The sequence below is a fragment of the Camelus ferus genome, chromosome 26 (assembly GCF_009834535.1).
Source record: "Camelus ferus isolate YT-003-E chromosome 26, BCGSAC_Cfer_1.0, whole genome shotgun sequence".
Taxonomy (NCBI): Eukaryota; Metazoa; Chordata; class Mammalia; order Artiodactyla; family Camelidae; genus Camelus; species Camelus ferus.
In genome coordinates, this window is record NC_045721.1 from 30,374,278 (window position 1) to 30,396,062 (window position 21,785).

At 32.5% G+C, this 21,785-nt stretch overlaps 1 pseudogene; it reads right to left on the reverse strand.

The window, feature by feature from the left end:
• Positions 1-9,054: 9,054 nt before the first annotated feature.
• On the reverse strand, positions 9,055-12,262 carry LOC116660040 (annotated as a pseudogene).
• Positions 12,263-21,785: the final 9,523 nt, after the last annotated feature.

Sequence of the window (21,785 nt, forward strand, 5' to 3'; positions counted from 1 at the left end):
CTGTTGTGAGGATGTTACCAGATTGATATATCTATATTTATTGCCACTGTTATTCTATTTATCTCTCTTTAATCCATATAGTATAGTAGCATTTTAAAACATAACCAAATAAACATTTGCATCTATCTCGTGGTCTCTACTTTGCATTTTGGTCAAAGTTTTGCATATTTTTGCCATTTTATTTTTCTTAGAAGAGCTCTTTTCTACATCTCTTGTAAGATTTCTCAGTTTTATTTTTCATCTCATTCAGGATTTTATTGTCTGGTAAATTCTTTATTTTCACTTTGTAACTAAGTGATAACTGTGCAAGGTAGAGTATACTTGGCTGAAAGATTTCATATGTCTGTAGTTTGAAAATATCATTTTATTTACCCTTGGCCTATGTTTTCTGCTGAGAAATCTGCAGATAGCCTAATGGTGTTCCTTTGTAGATTATCATAATTTTTTTGGCTGCCTTTAAAATTTTATTCTGTCATTGACTTGCCAAATTGCATATGACATATCTTGAAGGAGGTCTCTTTGTCTTAAAGTTATTGGTGTTTTGTTGGCTCACGGACTAGTGTATCAGTTCCTTACCCAGGTTAGGGAAGTTACCGACTATTACTTCTTTAAATAAAACATCAGCTGGCTTCTACATTTCTTGTAACTCCAGGATTTCACTCTAATGAGCACTTCCTGAAGAAGTCTGATGGCTATTGTAGAATATACTCACTTTTTAATATCTTGTATCTCTGCCCTCTCCTATCATTTCTAGTTGGTATTGGAGAGTTTGCTAATTTTTCTTCCACAAAGACAGTCTACAACGAATGCTTTCTATTGCATTCGTCAAATAATTTTTAAGTTCTCTGGTCCTCCAATAATGTGTGGTTATTTTATAGTTTCAGTCTCTTTGGTATGTATTCCTTATCATCATTTAATTTATTTGTGAGTTCACTAAACTGCTTTCTGTTTTGTTTTATGTATTCAGTTTCTGTATGACACCTATTTTGAATTCTCTTTTAGTCATATGGCAATATTCCATGACTTTAAGTTTGTTTGCTTCAGGGTTGACATTGTGTGTGTGTGTGTGTGTGTGTGTATGTGTGTGTGTGTGTGTCTGTGTCTGTGTCTGTGTATCTGTGTGTGTGTGTGCCCTATGATGTTACTGTGATTGGACATAATCTTTTAAATTATTGCTCTGATGACCCTAAATAGCAGATTGGGTGTTGGAGTCCTTGCTTTTGTTTTCTGGTAGTTTGCAATATTGCACAATATTTGGTTTTACTTACCTGAGCTACCTCTGATAATATTTCTAAATGGCACTTTCCAATCACTACTGCCTGGATAAAAGTTATGCTTACATTGTCGCTTCTTAGACTTCTCTGGTAGTTAATGCCACTGTTGTCACTGGGATGGCAAACCCTTCCTTTTATCTGAAATCTCTTGAGACTCAGTGTACACATTGAGGAAAAGTGTAAATGCAGGTGGGTAGTTGGAATCAGGCAAGTGCCTTTGCCATGTCCAGTGTTGCAAGGTACCTTCTCTCCACCACTGTGATTGGGGAGTAGGGATAGTGTCATGAATGTCTGAGTGTCTGAAAGATGGAATTTCTGTCTCCATTGTGGCTCCTCCTAGTTAACTGTGACCATGAGTACTGGTGAAGTTGGAGGCTGAAGCTGTGTGAACCACAGAGTCTCTGTTTCTACCGGGTTCTCTGACCCTTTGGGCAAAGATATCCTAGTCAGTGGGCCTTGGTAGCAGGCACCAAGTCTGCTTTTCCCTCAATTCAGCCTCCTCTAAGTGTTTTAGTCCACCACACTTCAGCTGTACACATGCTTTCTGGAGTTGTGTTGTAGTTATTTTTGTTGAGATGTGAACATTTTATTGACTGTAGATTTAAGGGGAGAGACAAAAATAGTTTAAAGTTAAGTCACTTTTTTAAAAGTATATGCTTTTTCAAATAAAAGCTTAAATTCTACTAAGGACTTTATAAGAAAGTTAAAGAAAGTGAACAAAACACCTCCCTTAATATAATAGAACTACGACATATTTTCAGTTTTTCCTGGGTTCTTTCTTCAATGTTTTTCCCACATACATGCACATTTTCCTATAACATAGGCCTATAATCTCTTTAAAATCATTTAAATTATTAAAGTATTTCTCTGTGCTGTAAGTATAGCATTGTTGCTTCTCTGAATTATCGCTAGTAGCTTGCATATTTCTGTCATCTCCATCCTTCTTACCTGTCCCCATAGGAAACCACAACTTGGTACACTACACATATATACGTGGATCAGTTTCTGTTTTCTTTTTATGATTATTTCTCTTATATTTTTAGTTTCCTCATGTAAGTGATAATGTCGGTTGTTTTTCTCTGTATTACTTATTTTTTAACTGCAACATCCTCTGTGTTCAGTCACATTGTTCCAAATGGCTGAATTTTATTTTTTGTTATACCTAAGTATGTATATTATAATATATATCTCACATCTCCTTCAGTCAATCATCGGTTGATGGGCAGTTGAGTTGTGCTTCTATCCTTGGCGATTATAAATGATGATGTTAAGAACATTAGGGGTAATATACTCTTTAAATTTATTGTTTTCAATTTTTTCAGATTTATAACAAAACCTGGAATTGCTGCAACATATAATGCTTTTATTCCTAGTTTTCTGAGCACTGTCCACACTTTTATAATAGTGGTTGCATCAATTTATATTTCCACCCACAGTGTACCTGGGTTCTCTTTTCTCGAAATTCTTATGAATGTTTGTCATTTTTAGACATTATAATAGCCATTTAGGTTGCTGTGAGATTATATTTCTTTCTGGTTATGATTTAAGGTTTCCTAATGAATAGCAAACTTATGTATCTATTTATGTGCATGAAAATCATCCACATGTCTGTTTTTGAAAAGTTTCCATGAAGATCCTTCAACTATTTTTAAGTTGGGGTCTTTGTTTTTTAAATATTATTCTAATATGCTATATATATATTATGGATATTACACCTTGTTGGTCTCATTGTCTGAAAGTTTTCCTTCTATTTTGTGTGTTGTCATATGTCTTGTTGAAGGTTTCCTTTCCTCTGCAAAAGGTTTTGCACTTCACACTTATACATGAAGTAGAATCCCTGTATCGCATAGTATATCTATTTCTTCCTCACTAAACGATAAACAGTTACTCTTAGTTTAATATTTTTTTTTAATTAGGAGAGACATGAAAAATAAATACTGCTAAGATTTACCTCAATGTCAGTTCTGCTCATGTTCTTGGTCAGAAATTCTCTAGTTTCAGGTTTTACATTTAATAAATTAATCCATTTGTATCTTTGTTTGTATTCTATGGAAGGAAGTGCTCTTACATCTTCCTTTTACATGTACTGTCCAATTTTCCCAGAACTACTTGTTGAAGAGACTGCCATTTTTCCGTTGTATACTTTGCCTCCTTTATTGTAGACTAATTGACCATATGTGTGTGGGTTTATTTTAGGAATCTCTATTTTGTTCCATTGATCTATGGGTCTCTTTTAGTGCCATATTTTGATGTTTTGATTACTGTAACTTTGTAGTATATTCTAAAGTCAGGGAGGATATTGCCAACAGCTTTGTTCATTTTTCAATGATTATTTCAGAAAATTTGGGTCCTAAATGTTTTTGTATAAATTTTAATATATGTCCCTTGTTTTGTGAAGAAACTTATGCATTCTGTGAGGCTACAAATTTACTAAAAGAAAAAAACTGGGAAAAATATTAAAATGTGGAAGATAAATCATACAATATTAAACAACAAATGGATTGCTGTATAAATCAAAGAAAATATATATAAAGAAAAATGACAACAAAAACAAAGTTCATGTGGTATAGCAAAAGCAGTATTAATAGGGGTGTTTATAGTAAAATAATCCCACCTATACAAATAAGAAACATATCTCTCTTATAACATAATCTTACAACCAAAAGAAGTAACAAAATCATAAAAAAACTAGTTAGTGGAAGAAAAGACACCTGAAAGTTCAGAACATATGTAAAGATTAAAAATAGAAACATTTAATTTAGCTAAAAAATGGCTTATGAAAGATAAATAAAATTCATGAACTGTAAACAGACTCATGAGCAAAAAAGAGAATACAGATTAATAAGCTCAGAAATGAATGAGAAGTTACAGCTTATATCACAGAAATACAAAGAATCATAAGAGGATACAACTAATTATATGCCAATAAAATGGAAACCCTAGAAGAAATGGACAAATTCTTAGAAAGACATAGTCTCCTAGTTTGGAATGAGAAAAAGAAAATATGAACCGATCACCCCTAAAGAAATTGAATAAATAATTAAACAAAATCTCCAAAGAAGCAAAATTCCAGGCCTAGACAGCTTCACAGGTGACTTCTGCCAAATATTTAGACAAAAGCTATCACGTATACTTCTCAGAGTATTCCAAAAATTTGCCGACGAAGGAAGGCTTTGTGCCCCATCTTTCCATATCACACTAACACTACAACTGGAACAAATACATCAAAAATTACAGGTTAAATACTACTGATAAGCATAAATGCAAAAATCAAATATCATCACTAAAATGTTAGCAAGCCAAACAATATATTAAAAGGATTATACAATATGATCAAGTCCATTTTATTCCAGGGATGCCAAACAGATTCAATACCTACAAATTAATCAATATGATACACCACACTAACAAACTGAATAATAAAAATTATATGGTCACCTCAAAAGAATCATAAAATGTTTTGACAATTCAGTATCTATTTATGATTATATTTTCCCTCAAAGTGGACATGAGGAAACATACCTTAACAGAGTTAAGGTCATATGTGACAAGAACTCAGCTAACATGACACTCACTGATTAAATGCTGAAAGCATCTCTTGTAAGAGCAGCAAGAGGACAAGAATTCTCTCTCTTACCACTTTTATTCAATTCAGTACTGGAAATTCCAGCCATACCTATCCAAAATAAAAGTAAATAAAATATAGCTAATTAAGAAAATGAGTAAAAGTATCTGTTTGCAGAGCACATAGTTTTAACAGAAACCCTAAAGATGGTATGACAAAACTACTAGGGCTTATCAATGCATTTGGTAAAATTTCCGAATGGAAAATTAATATACAGAAATCTTGCATTTCTACAAACTAACAAGATAACAGATAGAGTAAGTGAGGGAATTGTCTCATTTACAGTTGCATTACAAAAAAATAAAATATCTAGAAATTTATCCAACCAAGGAGGTAAAAGACCTGTACTCAGAAAACTATAAAATATTTAGAAAGGAAATTGAAGATGATGCAAATAGATGAAAGAATATACTGTGTTCATCGATTAAGAGAAAATTATTGTTTAAATGACAGTAATAACCAAGAAAATACATAAATTAAACTCAGTGCCTATCAAAATACCAAGGGCATTTTCAGAAACGAACAATAAATAATTCTAAAATTTACATGTAATCACAAAAGAGTTGAAATCACTAAAAAGGAAAAAAAGAAAAAAGTGAAAGCAAACAAACAAACAAAAAACTACTTTGAGAAAGAACAAAGAGGATATATCACTGTCCCTGATTTTAAAGTATAATACAAACCTACAGAAATAAAAAAAAAATATGGTACTGGCACAGAACAAACAGAATAATGGAACACAACAGAGTGCCTAAAAATGAAATCAGAAAATATAGTTATGTAGCCCATTAAAAAAAAAATGAATATACAGTGGGGGAAAGATAAACAACAGGCACATGAAAACGTGCAAAATCACTAACCATCAGAAAAATGCAAGTCCAAAACACAATGAGATTTTATGTCAGTGCTGTCAAAATGAGTATTATGAAAAAGATAACAAATATAAGTGTTGGTGAGAATGTAAGAATAACAACCCTGATGCACTGCTGGACTGAATGCAAATTTCTGTTGCCACTGTGGAAAAGAGTATGGAGATTTATCTAAAAATTAAAAATGAAATGTGTTCCAACAATTTCATATCTGGATACATATTCCAACAGATAAAAACACTAATAAGAAAAGATAAATTCAAACCTATATTCACTACAGCATTATTTACAATAGCCAGGAAATAGAAGCAAATTAATTGCTCATCAGTAGATGATGGATAAAGAAGATGTGCCTTTATTGTATATATGTCTACCCATCTATTAAGTACAGATTTATCTATATGTATAGATATATACAGATAGATAGATAGATAGATAGATAGATAGATAGATAGATAGATAGATAGATAGATAGATATAAGCACACACACACATAAAAATAGAATGGGCTATTACTCAGCTATAAAAAGCATAGGTTCTTGTCATTTGCAAAAAAATGGGTAGACCAAGAGGGTAATATGCTAAGTGAAATAAGTCAGACAAAGGAAAATGTTAATGATTTTACTCACATTTGGAATTTAAAACAAATGAACATAACAAAACAGAAAAGGAGTTATACATATAGAAAGAAACAGGTTGTTCACAAGAAGGAGGGAAATGGGGTGAGGAAAAAGAAATAGTTGAGGAAACTTAAGAGAGAAAATTTTCCATTTGCAAATTAAATGAGTCAGGGACAAGAAATGTACTGTATGGGGAATAGTCAATAACTATGAAATATCTTTAAAAAGCAACATTTCATAACTAGATTTATTCTGCTGATCAGTTTGAAATGTATTAAAGATAGCAAAGAGTATGTTGTGTAAGAGAAAGTAACATGGTTTTATAGATTAAAGTACACTTCAAAAACATACAAACATAATTATAGGAAAAAAACAGATTTGTTGTTAACAGAGACAGGGTTTGGGAAAGGAGTATTAGATTAATGCACTCAAAAGTTAGAAGCCTCCAGCCATAAAATAAATGTGTTCTAGTGAGGCCACATAGTAACATGATAAATACTATTAGTACTGCTTTATGTTATAAATGAATGTTGTTAAGGGAGGAGACACTAAGTTTTCTCATCACAACCAAAAACCAAATTGTATATCTTTAACATTTGCATCTAAATGACATAATGAATTCTCCCTAAAGTTGCTGTGATATTTATTTCATGATAAATGTAAATCAAATCACTGTACTATACACCTAAACTAACAGAATGATTTATGCCAATTATACCTCAATAAAAGTGGAAGGAAAAATGGAAAGGCAATGATCATTTTTTCCATGCCATTTCTCATGATTGTTTTTGCAGCAAGTAAACTTGAGTCATGATGTCTTTATCCGAGGTAAAGATACTAATAAATAAGTGATTCTAATAAATAATACATAAAGATAGTAATAAAATTAGTGTTTCCCATGCCTTAAACTTTCTTTATGGTAACAGCACACTGCTTCTGTTGGCATCAAAATTTCACTCATTGTATTCATCTGAGATTAGGGAATGGATACAATATTAACCCTGGCTTCCTTTGCTGTGAGTGGTAAAGTTCACTGTCTCTGACCGAGGGTCTCATCTCCCTGACAGCATCTACAAGAAAGCAACGTGCTCAGTTGCTGAAAATTTCAGCATGGTAAAATCTCAGAACTCCTACACATCTTAAGTGTTTGGTAATGGGAATGCAATACTGACAAAGACTTGATTTTTGAATAACAATTTGGTGTTTTCTCATGGTTGCATTAGGGGATGTGAGGATAACTGACATCCACAACAAACATACTTGCCCAATTGCTGGACAAAGAAGTGTAAAGGTTCTGCATTATTAGGGCTGAGGACTGCTTTCAAAATGATGACTATGCTCACTCTACTCCAGGTAGTCCAAGGAAAGAAAACTTATTGCAGTTTCTAGGTGAATGGGAATAATTCAGTGGTTCAGTCTCTATAAATTAGTCAAGGGGTGTTCAAAGCAAAAATAAGTTGTGTCAACAATGAGAAATAAAAGAGAAATAAAGCATAAACATAAGTTTAAGTTAAAAAGGGGACACAGACCTTTGCTGAGCTCTGGGGACTGGAGAACGTATATGCATCATTCAACTTCAAAGATTCAGTGGCTTGCCAATAGCATCAACTTGAGATTCAGTGAAGAGTTAACAATTAGTATACTGGGAGAAATATAATATACCTCTCCCTGATCTGAAGAAAATCTGGTAGAACAATGAAACTCTTAATTCACAGAGATACTGCAAGATGCAGTAGATTAATTCACTGATGACTCAACTAAGACAACCTTAGTTAGTGCATAAGAATTAATCTTCTCACACACACACAGTGGAAGACATATTTTTAGTATTTAGTGGGAAGAATTCAGTGGGCAGAGCTCAGAGAATAGTTTTCAAAGCACCAGCCACCTTTGTACTTTGCCAATTGTCTAGATTTTCCCAGGTAAAAACCTACTGATGGACAAAAAAACAACACTGTTCTTTAGGATTTCTAATTTTGAAAATAAACTGTATAATTTGACTTATCAGTATAGAACCTTCTTAAAATGATCAAAGTAAGACACACTGTCTGAGAAGAGAGCTGGAAACTAGCTGCTGAACCAGCCCAACTGAACCCCAGACTGCTAATATAAACAACAACATAGCCATCATCAGAGTTGAGCTGGCAAACTTAAAAGCTTCATGTTTCTGTTAAAGGAACAACCACTGCTGTCCAGACACATTTCTCCTGTTTCAAGTGGGCTCTTTTCTTCTCTTGGTAAAGGTCATATGGGTGGTATTTTGCTAGAGTTTACCTTGGTCCATATGTCCATTCTCCAGATTATCAAACGCTTCCTTCACAACGGTGACACATTTTCAGGATTCAGTATTGCCATTCCATTCTTATTAGCTGACACTGGCTGCATGATTATGAGCAAGAGCCTTAGGCTCCCTGAATTTGACTAAAATTTTTCCAGCATTTCAGGGCTTTTCACATTCTGAAAATGCTTCACATTTTATTTTAAATTAATGGAAAATAGTCAAACTCTTCATAAATATTTTTTATTTCCTAATGTCTGCAGAAATTTGGTATTCTTGCATTTGGACAAGTTTTTATTTCTACCACCCTCAACTCCTTCTAGTCCACACATTTTAGATTGCAATTTGGTAACTGAATACGACCACCTCAAGTAATGGGCTAGTATCTCTAAGATACTCCCTGTGTGAAGGTTAGAAGGGGCACAAGTTATGAGGGGTGTATAAACCTAATTTAAATGTTTGTGATGGCACTGTCCCTTCTGCACATATCTCTGATTCTAAGAAGTAAATTAATTTGAGGTCAATAGATTTATTGGTATGGGGATGAGAATCAGTTATTTTGGGGTGGGTGGGTGAGGTAGAGACTGAAAAATATCCAGCAAATGAGAATGGAATGCTTTAGGCCCCTGGAGGCATGAATTAAGAAGAAAATAATGCTTTGTCTCCTGTACATACATCCACATACTGTCTTGAGTGACTAGTCCTTGGGTTATGAAAAGAGCTAGTTTGTGGTGAAGAGTATAGACCATAAAAAAATAGTTTGAAAACAATGAGAGTTTTGTTGTCTCAGAAAGTAGATTTTGCTTAAAGTCAACATGTATTTTTCATTCACTAAATACTAAAATGCATCCTGTGGCATGTGCTGTGCTTCCTGTGCTGGTACCCAAGTTAGACAAGGAAAGGGGGACAGACAGAAAATATCTGGAGGAGGTGGTTTCTGTGCTGAGACAGAGAAAGTCTAAGTAGGTAAAAGGAGGATATCCAAAGTCCAAGGATGAGCTAGAGCAAAAGTTGTGAGTTTGGAATTGACATGGTTGACAAGCATTTGCCTGGATGTATCTCCAGATACAGTGAAACATAAAGATATGCCGAGGTAGTCAGATGCCAGATGTATAAAGAAATGATATACTATGTTGAGTTTCTGGGCTTAGAGTTGGAAAGACATTAAGAGCCACCCTGAGGACTTAAGCTTGTCTTTGGCTGCAACATTAACTATTTACCAGAAAATATATTGTAGAATCTTGAGGGGAGGAAATGAAAGCACCAATTGGAATGCTTTGAGAACAGCACAAAGAAGACCATAGATAAAATTACTTCTTAAATCCTACCACATGTTGCATGTGCCATCTGAGACTACATCATGTGAACTTTATGATTCCAGGGACGAGATAATAGAGACCATGAACCCTGGGCTGGTTCCTGCATTTATCTACTGTTCCAATCTATCCTAACACTTTTAATACTTTCCAGGATGAACCAGAAGCCAATTAGTTATTTTCCCTCTCTTCAGGTTTTCGTCTTTTCCCAAATTCTACCATTTTCTCTTCTTTCTTACAAGAAATAGTTCAAATTTACTCCCATATTGTTCCATCAAATGATTATATCAATCAAATATAACATTTTTTTAAATGGTAACTTTGTCTCACATTTTACTTTTAAATGTATTTAAAAATATATAAGGAAAATACAGGTACACATGTATGTTTATTGTTTAAATAAATAAATTGCAGATATTTGTCTACATTTGCCAACATAAATTATAATATTTGATACCCTGCATAATCTGGTAGTCCTCTGGCAGTTCAGTTGTAATTAGGATGACGTTCATAAACTGCAGTTGGCTGATGGGTTGGCCGTTAAAGAGATTTTGCTGATTTATGAGCTTTCACTGTCACTGGAAACCATGGGTTGCTCTCTGCTTGAAGTTAACTAAAAGGACCTTCATTGGCCGATATGTTGTGATATCTATTTGGAAAAGTAGAAGGCTCCAACATCAGTCCAAGATAATTGCTCTGTATGGGAGATAAGTTGATGTAGTGAGAAGTAGAAGTTTTAGTTGCAATGAAATTCACAACACGGCCATTTGCTTCAATGTAGCTGCTTTGTGAGTGCACGTGGAAAGTGGTCAACATATTTAAAGTAGCACGTTGATCCACTGCAAATTTTTCTGGTGGTCTAACTGACATTGATAAAGCAGGAGAAAAACAACCTCTCATTGGGGTATTGTATCACCAAATATGTGGCTAGTAGAGGACTTTATTTTTAGAGACATGTTTAAATTTGCAGAAGGTAAAAATGCACTTTCTCCTCTAGTGTCAGCCACAAAACCAGAATTATGATTATCCAAATTACCCTCTGCATTAAAGTGCTTCTTTTTGAAATCGTGAGCCAATGAAGATACCAGAGAAGCATTTTTAATCCCAACTCTTCTTTTTATTCTCACTAAAACCTGGGGACAGCCTCGTTTAAAATTTGGATTATGATAGAACTGCAGCTACAAACAAAGGAGAAATATTTTAGTATTATTTAAACCAAAATACAAGACTACAATAAGCCTAATCTATAAAACGTCTGATTTCACGCTTACTATACTAAGATAATATCATCAAAATACGAACATTGCTATTTTTTAAATATTCTTATTTGGAAAATACACATTTAAATAGCATAGTCATTAAATTAAAAACATTAGCATTTGCAGTAACTGTGAATGCCCCTTTTAAAAACAGATTTAATACCGTTATTTAGATTTCTGTTAAGATTCATAGTTGCTTGCAAAGTTTCTCATAATCTTGAATACTTAACACACTGTCCTCATTTTTTAGAATAAATGAAGAATTTTAGCCTTAGTGGATTTATACAATTTTCAAAATCTAGCTTTACATATATATTACCATAGAATGATATACAAAAAAAAAATTATATATAAGTAATGATGTGGTGACTAAAATTTCTGAATACCTTGCTTAAAACAGACACTTCTTTTTCTTCTTCCAGAAAGTCAGCTAGACAAGCAGATCTTTGAAAATTCTGCCGCAGTTTACTAAACCTGTAAAGTTTAAGCTGTCTTACTGAACTTTTCATACTTCCTGTTTCAAATATTCTGAAAGGGGACTTTCTTTCCAAAACTTCCTTCTTAAAGACATCTTCATCGATCACTATGGAAGTTCCATTATCATCCCACCAGATGGATTGAATTGGTCACTCCCAACCATTTTCCAGAGTTTTCTTGGAAATGTCAGAGAACGGAAATCATTATCTTCATCTTGTTCAGAGACACAATGTGTGTAACCTAGTCTTTCTATCAAGGATTCTTCACACAATGTCTGAAAAGAATTTAATTCAATCATAGACCTCAAGTCTAAGTCCCCAGAGGATGTTTGATCACACACTAGAGATCTACTGGACTTTCCTGAACCAGTTTGTCCATCTTTAGGAGACACATCTTGAGTTTCTGAAGAAACATGTGCCATCTCAAACAACTTTTTCTCCAGCTCCTTTTCTAATCTGCATGATTTTGAGCACTGCAGCTTCAAATGCTGCTTTGGCAGGCCTGCACACATAAACTGCTAGGCCATCACAGTGGTTGTCAACCTGAGTAGCTGTGACATCTGAAAATGACTGGTCTCCTAGAAACCCAAGTGTAATATTCAGCCAGTGTTTACTTCTCATTCATCCAGTTAAAATGAAACCTATAGGATGTTTATTTTTACAGTGTGATCTGCAAATATTATTCCCACTTTATCTTTGTAAATAAATTAAATTTGGGGTCTATGAAATAAAACCAATCTCCTTCCTTTTATACACAAATTTATACCAGATTTTTGAACAGGGTGTAAAGCACTAAATATATAAAGTAATTTTAAAAATTTGGAATTTAATTAGAAATTTGTGTAAAACCTGTACAAAAAAGTATAACTATTTCATTATCATTTGTAAATAAAATGAAACATAATTTGATTTGGATATGGAAGTAGTTATTTATCTGTTTGCTTTACATTAAGTAAATCTATATTCAATAATTGAGCAGAATAAAGATCAGTTTATTTGGTATGTTTAAAAATAAATGGTTAATATTTATGAAATAAAATTAGATAATAATAATCAATCAAATTTAAGAAATTCCAAAGGGGTTAATTTTTTTTAATTGTAAATCATCATTATAAGTAAAACAAATGTAATTTAATATTCTAGTTTAAAATTACAAAAGAGAAAATCTTATTGTATACTTACAAAAGTTTATTTTTGCCATTCTTTCATTCAGAGGTTTTTCAGTCCCTACAATGAATAAATTTTCTACTCATCTTTATAATTGACACTCTTGTGGCTCCTGTTAAGTGTTCCAAAATGATGTTGATAAAAAAAACTTATGCACAAGATCCTGGGTTCTATACCCAGTGCCTCCATTAAGGGGCAAACAAACAAACAAACAAACAAATAACAGAAATGTGGTTTGGTGTGGAAAAGACCAGCTAAATACGTTTTAGGAAGCAATTTGTTTCTCAGTCCTGAAACAGTTGGCATCGTTTGTATAATATGGCATTTTAAGGCAAGTATTTTGTGCTCTAATTTTAAATAATAGGTATGTTCTCTATCATTAAACTGTAGTAAATCCAGTTCTACCACAAGTTATATTGTTCATTTAGAAATAAATTCCATTAAACATAAGCCAAATTTAAAATGAGAGATAAAATTTTTAAATAAATAAATGTACACCCAAGCTACAATGTAACTTTTTCTTTCAGTATATGTATATTCCATTCTAACTAAATATTAGCAACCTGAATCCATGGCATATTATAAGTATTATAAACTATAGTTAAGTGGGATTTAGTCCTGATTCATAAATATTATTTAAAATAAGCAAATCAATAAATGTGATACCATCCCATAAAAATCAAAGAATACAAAAATAATAATCTCAATAAATGTATGAAAATTATTGACAGAACTTAACATTTTTATGAAAAAATTCATAAGAAATTCGCTCTAGGTAGAATGGAACTAAACATAGTAAAAGCCATATATGAAAAAAAACATGAATAACATCAAGCTCAATGTTAACATACAGGAAAGTTTTCCTCTGGACCAGTAATAAGAAAAAGTAGCTTATCCTCACAAGTCCTATACTACACTACTAGAAGTCCGAGACAGAACATGTAGTCAAGAAAATAATATAAAAGGCACCCAACTTGTAAAAAAGCAGTAAACCTTTTATAGATGACATAATTTCACATAGATAGAAAATTCCATAGACTCCTCAAGTGACTGTTAGAAATAATGAACAAACGTGTTAAATTGCAGAATACAAAATCAATATACAAAAATCAGTTGCACATTTATATACTAACAACACATTATCAGAAACAGAAATTAGGAAAATAATTGTGTGTACAATTATATCAAAAAAATAGAAATAATATTAATAATTGAAATAAAAGAGCTAAACATAAATATATTACTAACAGGTTCAAGAAATATAAGTAAAAAAATAAATAGAAAGATATTCTGTCCTCATGGATTGTATGCAATATGAGGAAATATCCTAATGTATCTTGTACATTATCAATCTTCCCAGCACTGCTTATTGAGGATAATGCCTTTTCATAATTTTATACTCTTGCTTCCTTTTTCATGGGTTAATTGATCATAGGTGTTAGGGATTATATCTGCTTACTCTATTATCTTCTATTCATTGGTGTCTGTTTTTGAGAAAGCATCATGTTGTTTTAATTACTAAAGCTTTGTAGTACTGTTTAAGATCAGAGAAACTTACACTATTAGACTTAATAATTTTTTCAAAATTATAATGGCAACTCATGATCTTTGTGGTTACATATAAATTTTGAAATTACTTGTACAACTTAATTGAAAATTCTCATGGGTATTTTGATATGAATCACACTAAATTTAGATTGCTTTGGGTAGTATGGTTGTTTTAAATTTATTGTTTCACATCATTAACATAAGAGATCTTTTCACTTCTTTGGATCAGTTTTAATTTCCATCATCAAAGTTTTCTATTTTTTAATGTATAAGTTTTCACATTATTTTTTAACTTCATTTTTAGGTATTCTTTACATATATATATAAAATTATATACATAAAATTTTAAACATGTTTCCTAACAAATACAGCAGTCATAAAGCAGTGGCAAAACATATTCTAAGTCCTGAATGAAAAGAAGCTGTAATTTAAGATACTTTATCAACCAAGAGTATCCCTTGAAATAGAAGGAGAGATTAATATCTTCTACACAAGCACATACTAAAAGAACATAGCAACAGAAAAAAAGCAATGAAAGCTCTACTCTAAATACAGGAGAAGCAGAATGCTATATAAAGGAGAAAGGCATAATTAGGAAGGAAGTAGCTACAATGAGTTACAACAGAATAAACATGACGTTGTAAAACAGGACATCAAAATTTTTAACTGTCACAGAGGGAAACAGGACAATACAGAGTATTTTCTTCTTCTTTCTGTTCTCTGTAGAATGGGTTAGAGTTTGTATTACTATGAGATAAAATAAACAGATATAGTAATGGGCCCATATACATATAAAAATGTCAACGATAATTCAAAAGCTTACAATGAACTCACAAAACCAAAAAGAAACCAAGATAATAAAAGAAAATTATCAAGCAACAAAAAGAAAAAGAAATGAACACAAAGGAAATACCAAATCAACTGGAAAATGAAGTTCAAAATGGAAATAAATACCTGTCTAACAATACTTATCACAAATGTTAATAGAATAAGTGCTTCAGTCAAAAGATGTATATTGTCAGATGGGATAATATAACAAGACAATACATTATGAAGCATACAATAGACCCAATTTAGGGAGAGGAACACATATCAATTGAAAGTAAGAGGATGGAAAAATTTATTCCATGCAAATGGACATGACAAGAAAGCAGGACTAGCAGTACTGACTTCACACAAAATAGACTTTAAAACAAAGGCCATAGAGAAAGATAAACAAGGAAATGCTATAATGATTAATTGATCAATACAAAATTAGGGTATTATACACTTTAAGATATATATACTCAATATTGGAGCACCTAAATATATAAAGCAAATACTAATAGATAAACACGGAGAAATTGATAGGAACACAATCATAGTAGGAGACTATAACACCACATTACCATCATTGGAGTTGTCTTTCAGACAGAAAATTAATAAGGGAACAAAGACACTAAAAGGTAAAATAAAATTTTAGGACTTGGTTGATATACTCAAAACAGTACATCTCCCCAAAAGAGAATATACATTATTTTCCAGTGCACATGGAACATTTTCTAGGAAAGATTATGTACTCAGGCACAGAAGAAGCCTCAAAAATTTAAGAGGATAAAAATTATTTCAAGCATCTTTTCTGAATATATTAACATGAAACTAGAAAGCAATCACAGAAAAACCAGGGAGAAGAAAATGACAACATGTAGATTAAACAACATGATAGTAAAACAAGTAGGGGGTGATTAAGTTAAAGAAGAAATTAAAAAGAATCTTGAGAAAAATGACATAAACACTACACAAAGTCTAAGGAATACACTTAAAGCAGGCTTAAGAGGGAAGTTCACAGTGACAAGGCCCTTCTCAAAGTAGAAGAGCAATTTCAAATAAATAATCTAACGTTGTATGTAAAACAATCATGAAAAGAAGAGCAAACAAAACCAAAAGTCAGCAGAAAGAGGGAAATAATAATGATCAAGGATGAAATTATTCATATAGAGATTAAAAAATAGACAAAAAATCAAACTATTTGTTGATATTTTAAACAACATTGACAAAACTCTGGACAGGATCACCAACAAGAAAAGAGAGAGAACACAAGAAATATATGAAATGAAAATGTAGAATATACAAAGAGTACAACAGATTTGCAAAATTTCATAAGGGACTACCATGAACAACTGAATGGAAACAAACTGGATAACCTAGAAGAAATGGAGAAGTTTCTGAAAACATTCAGCCCACCAATATTGCAGGGAGAAGAAATTGACCATTTTAACAGACAGATCATCAGAAATGGAATAGAATTATAAATAAAATAAAAAAAACTTTGCAAACAAAATTTCAGAACCAAATGGCTTCACTGGGGAATCTGACCAAACATACAAAGAAAAATCCATACCAGTCTTCCTCAAACTCTTCCAAAAGATTGATATGTAGAGAGTACTCCCAAACTCACAACATAAGGCCAACATCAACCTGATACCAAAAGCAGACAAAGAATTTTATAGGCCTATATCATTGATAATCATAGATGTAAAAGTAGTTAAGAAATTATTAACAAACAGAATCCAACAGCATGTTAAAAAAGATCAGACACCATGATCAAATTATTTCATCTCAGGAACACAAGTAAGGTTTAACATATGCAAATCAATCAATCAATCAAATGTGATACACCATATCAGCAAAAGAGAGGACAAAAACCACATGATCATCTCAGTAGATGTAGAAAAAGCATTTGATAAATTTTAACACCTATTTGCAATAAAAATTCTTATCCCAGTGGGCATGCAGGGACCATATCTCAACATAATGAAAGCTGTTTATGACAAACACATAGCCAGCAAATTACTCAGTGGTGAAAAACTGAAAACTTTCCCACAAAAATCTGAGACAAGACAAGGTTGGCCATTCTCATAATTTCTATTCAATATAGTCTTGGAAGTCCTAGTCACAATGATCAGGCAAGAAAAAGAAATAAAAGGATTCAGACTGGAAAAGAAGAGGTAAAACTGTCACGGTATGCAGAAATGAAAGTATACATAGGAAACTGTCAAAGCCTCAGAAAAAAATTACTTAGGCTAATAAAGTAACTGGGCAAGGTAGCCAGAATAATGTACAAAAATCAATTGCATTTCTTTACACTACCAGTGAATCAACACGAAAATAAAGTATACAAACAACCACTTTTATATCTGCACCCAAAAGTATAAAATGCTTAGGCATAAATCTGAACAATGAGATGCATTATTTATACATGGAGAAGTAGAAAACATTGATTGAGGAAGTTAAAAAAGATTTGAAGAATTGAAAAGATACCCAATGTTCTTATAAAGGAAGAGACAATATTATTAAAACAGCCATACTGCCAAAGGCAATTCACAGAATTCATGCAAGTTCCTATCAAATTATGCAAAACATTTCTTTTTAGGACTGGAACAAATGATCCTAAGATTTATATACAATCAGAAAGATTCATAATTTCCAAAGCAATATTGAAGAAAAAGAAAGAGGCTGGATGAATAACCAGCCTGGTCTCCATACACTATTGCAGAGATAGAAGATAATCAAAATGACATGATATTGGAACAGAAACTATCATATGGACCAATGGAACAGAATAGAGAGCCTAGGAATAAATCTACATGCCTATGCTCAAATAATCTTTGACAAAGTAGCCAAGAATATGACACAGAAAATACCATCGCTTCACCAACTGGTGGGAAAACTGGATAGCAGCATGCAGGGCAATGAAATTAGAACACTCCTTTACTCCATACACAAGAATAAACTCAAAATGACTTGAAGACTTAAATGTAAGGCAAGACACAGTAAATTACCTAGAAGAAAACATAGGCAAAACACTGAGATAAGTCTCACCAATGATCTCCTAGAACAGCCTACCCAGGTAGTGGATATAAGAGCAAAATTAATAAATGGGACCTAATTAAACTTAACAGCTTTTGCAGAGCAAAGGGGGCCATAAAACAAAGCAAAATGACAACCTACAGGATGAAACAAAATATTTAGAAGTGATGAAACTGGCAAAGGCTTAATTTCCAAAATAGAAAGAGTTCATGAAACATAATGATAATAAAAAAAAAACAAGAAAAACTGTCTGAAAATGGGCAGAAACCTTAAATAAGCATTTCTCCAATAAAGACATACAAATGCAAAATAGATATATGAAAAAAAAATGTCACTATTCATTAATTATCAGAGAATAGCAATCAAACTGTCATGAAGTATCACCTCACAAAAAGTCAGAAAGGCCATCATTCAAAGTCCACAAACAATAAATGCTGGGGAAGCTCTGGAGAAAGTGATCCCTCCTAAACTGTTGGTTATAATGTATTTTGGTGCAGTCATTGTGGAAAACTGGATGGGGATTACTCAAAAGACTGAAAATAGACTTAACGTACAATCCAGCAATCCCACTTCTGGGTATATATCAAGGAGAACCCTAATTCAAAAAGACAACTGCACTCCAATTTTTATAGCAGTACTATATACAACACCCGCGACATGGAAGCAACCTAATTGTCCATCAAAAGATGACAAGATACAGGAGTTGTGGCATATTTAAACAACAGAATAATACTGTGCCATAAATAATGATAAACAATGACATTTGCAGTAAAATGAGTGTCCCCAAGATGTGTCATTCTATTTGAAGTAAGCCTGTCAGAGAAAGAAAAATAACACATGAGGTGATATATATGGAACCTTAAAAAAAGATTTGAATGAGGGCACAGTGATTTCATCTATAAAACTGAAACACACTGGCAGTCCTTCTAAATATTATATGGTTCCTGCGGAAAGGGTCTGGGAGAGGATATATTTTGGTGCAGTAGGTTTATACATGTTATCCACTATATATAAAAATAGATATTTTCAAAAGTTCTTTTGTATGACACAGGGCTGTATGTTAAATATTGTGAAGTAACTTTTAATAGGAACACAAATATATGCATGAACTGGGACATTGTGTTATACACCACAGGTTGACACATTGTAAATGGCAGTACTTCAATGATAAATAAGTGAATAAATATAAGTAAATAAGCAAATAAATAAATAAATAATAATAAATTTATATAAATAATATTTAATAATAAAAGACATACAAAGATTCACACTACTTAACTTTACACCTCAAGAATCTAGGAGAAAAAAGAAAGAATAAGGAAGGAAATTGAATGAATCAGAGTAAGGCAAATAACAACAGAAACAATGGAAATGATAAAAAAAAAAACCTAAGTCTGATTCTTTTAAACATAATTTGGAGAAACGTTTAGTTTGGCTAAGGAAATAATGTCTCAATTATAATTAGAAATAAAAAAGAAGATATTAGCACTGATGCTACAGAGATACTTAGGATCATAAGAAATTACCACTAGCCAAAATTTGAATATCTAGAACAAAAGTCAAATTCCCAGAAACATGTGTCTTCCAATACTGAGTCAAGAACAAATTAGAAAGTTAAGTAGAGCAAAAGTGTGTATGAGTAAATCAGTAATCCAAACCTCCCAAAACAGGAAATTATTTTACAAGATGACTTTACTAGTGAATTCTGTCATACATTTGAGACAATTTTTCACCATTTCTTCCCCACCTTCCAAGATTTGAAGGGGTGTGAAAGATTCCAAACTGGTTTATGATTGCCAGCTTTATTTGCAAAACCAAGCTAGAAAGGGCATTATATGCAAAGTACAGTGTAACAACCCTGATGAATGTAAGTACCAAAATTTTCAACAAAAAACAAGCAAAATGAATACAACACATTTCAAGTATCCTACATCATGAGTAGAGGGATTTTTCCCTGGGTTTAAGGATACTTAAAAATTATCAAATCAATAATGGTGACATGCCACACTAATACAATGAGAAATAAAAATTACATAATCATCTCAATAGGTGCAGACAGAGCCTTGTATATAAAGCAACATTATTTTATGATACTCCCAACAACTTAAATTAACCCTGTCTGTGTCACGATATCATATACACACAAACACTTTGTGGAGAGAAGCAAAGAAGTTCTCTGTTTATTGATTCTTAGAAAAAGGGTTTATATATCACATGCACAATGCCTCACATATCATCTAAGTTATAACAATGTTAATAATCTGAAGCTATTTATGTCCCCATGCACCTGCAGTAAGCACAGGATGTTAAATGATCAAGGATTGTTTTAAAGTTCATCATGAAACTTCATTAAATAGACCATCTCTTATCCAGCCAGCTGTGCCTGTCTTAAGTTGCCCTCCTCTGAGGATCTTACCCATCATTGGCTATCCAGCCATCCCTACAGGATACAATGAGCAGGCCATTTCTTATCCATCCAAGATATGTGACATTCCTAACAGCTTGTTTATCAGTTCAGCCTATGGGCTTATTCTCTAGAGCCTTCAGACAGCGGACTAGAATCCCAACATCCCTTGACAGAAAAGTGGATGAAGAAAATTTGATGTATATATAAAATGGAATGTATATTTGCATTCCTATCAACAGGGTCCATGGTGTTCCTTTTTCTCCACCATCATCTATTTCTTTTCTTTTTGATGAGAGCCTTCTGACAAGTGTGAGTTCTTGTCTCATTTTTGGTTTATTGCTTTCCTAATAATTTATAATGCTGAACATATTTTGATGCATCATTTAGTCAACTATATGATTTCTATGGAAAATTGTGTCAGATTTATCTATTCAGTTCCTATGGAATTTTTTTAAATTGGATTATTTGGTCTTTTTTGTTGTTGTTGTGTGGTATGAGTTTGCCATATAATTTGGATATTAACACTTGATTGGAAAATATCACTTGCAAATATATCCTCCCATTGTGTTGGTTGACTTCATTTTATTGATCATTTCCTCTGCATTGTAAATCTGTTTAGAGTGATACAATCATATTTCTTTAGTTTTGCTTCTGCTTCCCTTGTCATAGGAGACATATGTAGAAACACATTAAGTCCAATTTCAGAGTTTACTTTTATGTTTTAACCTAGGATTCTTTGTCTTCCGGTTTTATATTTATATGCCCAGGAGTGGGAGTCCTGGGTCATATGATATGTCTTTTTTATTTTTAAAGGAAATTCATACTGTTTCCAACGTGTTTGCACCAATTTTTCATTCCCAACAACAGCATAGGAGAGTTTCTTTTTTTTCCACAACCCCGCAGCCTTCATTATTTGTAGACATTTGATGACAGCACTTCTCATTAGTGTGAGGTAAAAACATATTTTATTTTGTCTTGCCTTTGTATAATGATTAGTCATGTTAGCATAAGTGTTTTTTATGTTCCTGTTTCTCATCGTGTGTCTTATTTAAGAATTGTGCTCATTTTCTGGGTGAGATTGTTTGTAAATTTTTTGA